The sequence below is a fragment of the Scomber scombrus genome, chromosome 3 (assembly GCF_963691925.1).
Source record: "Scomber scombrus chromosome 3, fScoSco1.1, whole genome shotgun sequence".
NCBI lineage: Eukaryota > Metazoa > Chordata > Actinopteri > Scombriformes > Scombridae > Scomber > Scomber scombrus.
In genome coordinates, this window is record NC_084972.1 from 22,954,117 (window position 1) to 22,958,464 (window position 4,348).

Here is a 4,348-nt window from a genome sequence, read left to right on the forward strand (position 1 = left end):
CATTTTGTATTCATTTTAGCTGAGTCCTAATAAAAGCCAATAATTCAGACATAATTGTCTCATCGATCATTGATCACTCGTGCTTTTTCTTCACAATCACACGTTTTTGAAAGATGTCATTCTGGTTTTTTGACTGATTTGTAGCAGATTAGAGATTAGATTAGAGTGGGAGCATATATTTGTGTGTGTGTAGAGAAAATATGAGTGGAATAAGAAATATTTCACTTGTTTCTTGCTATCAGATGATGAGTGGTTGGGTTATCCATGCCTTACTTTCTCCCCCTCACCCCTCTACTGATTTAACCACTATTATATAAATAGTTTAAATTGGCGCTGCTCCTAAATATAATAGAAACATGCTATTTAAGGCTACCTAGTTAGCATGGAACAATATTTTCACAGGATAATGTTAATACATTTTCTTACAGGGTATGAAAAGGATATTTATACCTCACTGCTGTTTAGAACCAAGTCTGATGAGGAGTTAAGAAACAGCAATTTGAAGTTTCGCTAATTAGCCAAATTATCATTTTCATTTTCAGCTATGTACGCTGTTAAACTGTCCTTCCAGATGATTATTACTGAAAAAACACGTTGACGGAACCTACAAACTTGTTCACATACCACTAGTTGGCGGTGCTATATTCACACACATGACATACTCTACCTGTAGTGACATAAACCGAGCGTACCTTTTCTGATTGGGCGGGCTATTTTAAGCGCTGGCTTGCTGGGCCACGGCTTGTTAACTGTGGAAACGCCGCCAAAAACACTTCCAGCTATTATAGCTGCTGCTTCTACTGCTCATGTATGTAGCTTTTGTTAACCTCCCTGAACCCGTGGCACCATGGAGACTTTTTTGCAGGAAAGAATGAGTCATTTTAGTCTGACATTAGTCAAACCAACCATAGCATGCAGAGACACTTGTGCTGTGGAGACCTTCAGACCATAGACCCAAAGCATTCAACTGACCTTCATCATCACTAAGTAAGTGTTTGCTGATTGTGTTACTGTATCTCCTGATGATGTCTTGATTCTGCTTTTTGTGTTTCTGTGCTTTGTTATTTACAGTACTGTACTGGTTACTGGTTGTTTATTGGTTGGTTGATCATTTGACACTGGTGGTCACTGGTGGATTGGATTTTTATTTCTGCCAGTCAGCTATAATCTCTAAACTCATCAGCCTAACATTTGTGTGCACATTTATGACTGTATGCTCAAGGACCTCTTGCAATTGCTGGGATTTTAAAACTATTTTATAATGCCACTGATTGCTGACTCCTCACTCTTAAGTGGCCAGTAGGGGCCGCAAGTGAACAACAACTGCTATAGTTTGGAGTATAGGTTCACCTAGGGAAACCCATCATGCCTTGATGCCATGTTAAATTGATTGGGGATGAGGGCCAAATTTCTGTACCTTGAAAGTGGGTTTTCAAATAAGTATTGATAGGTTTGGCCCCTGCCCTGTAATTTTGTTTTCTGATGATCGCAGCATCAGATGCTTTGCACAGTATACAGATGGGTCCAGCATGTGTGACCATACTGAGTTTACATGCATGTGATCCATTCTTAGTCAGGTTTAGACAGGCAGTGCATTTCAAGTACATTCAACAGCATACATTTGGTGTCACTGTCAATATGTTTTGACAGGTCTGAAAACAGAACAGTCAATGTTAGATAGTTATTTAATGTTTCTTCAGCAACTATGAAACATTTCATATCTTTAAAAAACAAGAATATCTGATATTGAAACAAGTTATGCAAATATTAGATTGCTGTTTGGTATCCAGGTTATATGACTTGTCTATAGACAAATGCACTTCAGAATTTTTCAGGACAGCTGATATTTTGGATCAGAAGGCGACTGTTTTTGACCTACATGAGGCTGACCCCATTAAAAGCACATACTTTAGAATCTGTGACTTGGTAAGAAAAAACAGGATTTCGGGTTTTAAGGACTTTATGTTGAGAAGAACAATAGTCATTTACACTAATTAAAACCTAAAAGAGTGTAAATAACTACTCTTTATAATAACTATATGTACTCTCTTCTATTCTCCTTATCTTTGGCGCCATCTTGACTGTACACACCTGGCGGAGATTTGTTTCATTTGATTAATTGTTGGAGCCATAGTTGGAGCGTTCATACATGTATCAGGGCCTAGCTGTATAAAGCGATTTAAAGAGACTACTAGTAACAGTTTAGGTGGTGTGGTTTTTTTGTTTTTTTTTTGGATGCAAACAGTTTGCATACATTTGTTACATTGTTGTATCATTATAAGTGGATGAACAGACTATTGAGAACTTACTGCACTTAAATTGGTTATTTAAGTACAGTATGCACATTTGCTCTACTCATTTGCTCTATATGCCTCATAAAAAGTCATATTTTTATTGTTATTAATATAATAATTGTGAAATATACCGTAGGGTGGATCTTTAATGTTTTGCATAATCAAACAATCTTTGGTCTGTATATTGTCACAAAAAACCGACAACTGCCCTTCACAATGACTGAAATTTGGTGTCATCAGATGTCTTTTTGACCCGCAGACCAACCCACACATATGAACAGTGAAATTGTTACGTTGTAGAGGTTGACACTAGTGCATCTTTTGTAATAAGTAGATTATCGAAATAGTTAATTACTTTTCAGCTTGACTAATCACTTAATCGCCTAATTGTTTCAGCACTATATTTAAGTGCTCACTGTATCCAGACTGTGTGTGTGTGTACCAGTGAGGCTAACATTGAAATCAACACATTTCTTTAATCACTTTGAAGAAACACAGCTGAACGATCATTTTTAGCAGTGGAACGGATTGTACAATCACTCTGTAAAATGAATAGGTCCATAAGCAAGAAAAAATGCTCTTCAGTTGTAATTGTCATAATTGTACACAGTATTACCCATCTGGTACATTTCCTCATAATGTTGGTCATATATCAAAGCCTTAAAACTCCCCCTGTTTAATGAGGAGAGGGATAAATGACAATGTCTGCAATTAATTAGAAATGTATCTTCAGTCTGTCATATCTGTGTGTGTGTGTGTAGTTATAGTACGCATGAATGTACCTGCGTGGATGTCATAATTAAACCTGGCAGAAGTTGATTTGATAGTAAAAACATCTAAATATAAACAGGGGGAGCTGTCAGTTGGATGTAATGATGTTCCAAGTCATATTTAGACATCCGAGCCACACTAATGCGCCGTAATGATCTCATAATGAAACATGAGTGTTTCTCATAGTGTGAGAGGCTTCACTTCAGTGTGTGCGGGTGTCCTGTCTGTGCAATAATCCTAATCCCCATCCTAATCCTCCCATACTATACTGCACCTGCTGCTGTTGCTACTGCTAATAACAATAATAAAACAAGTTTAGCCTGTTCCTGTGGCACTTAACTGTATCTATTATAGAAAGAGTTTGATAAATTCAGCACAATGAGGCACACCCTGAATAAAATAGTGGATAGAATTAAAACAGGGAGGAGAAAATTTGAACATTTAACATTAATAGAAAAGAATTACCAATCAATATTAAATGTCTTGCACACAGACGCGGGTGTTTTCGCTTATTCTGGGTTTGTGTGAGGTCACTGAACTCTGTGTGCTTATAGGAATGATAAAGGTGCAGCAAAGGTAAGAGGAGAATCAGATGCAGTCCTGAGAAGAGTTCTAATCAGTCAAATTAAACCTCACTATGTAACACTTGTTGCAATGTTACATTTTCATATTCCTGCGATATATTACATGTATTTGGCAGATGTTGGACAACTTTGAAAGCACTTACAATAAGTGTAATTATACTCCCTTATAATCACTTAACTAAAAGCAAGTCAGTGCTGCAGTAACAGTGGCCCTGAAGTGGATTTTGGTGGCCCTGAAGAGATAAACTTCTCATTTAAATACATTTCATCGTGCCTTTGGACATTTAGTGTTTTAACTTCAATACTATTGTTCATACCACAAAACTGCTTTAAAAACCTTTGGATGAAGTCAAAGAGGGTCTCCTCAACAAATGAGTAAGTGGAGATGTTAAGTGCTGAATATGTGGTTTCTGATCAATTCCCCAAAGATTCATATCGAACAATCCTTTTATCATCATCATACAAGGAAATACATTTTACAAATGTAATCATTTCTTCTGAAGTTAAAGGTTATAAAACGCTGTATGAATCTCTCTTCAAAAATTCGTAATCACCAAGCAAAAGATAGGGCCATTTCCTTTTAGTTCCTTAAACTCTACAAAGTTTGTACTTGACAGAGAGACAAATAAAAGAAAGCAGAAAAAAAGTGTAGGTACAAGGAAAGAAACTATCAGCTGGATTAATGACACTTAGATGATA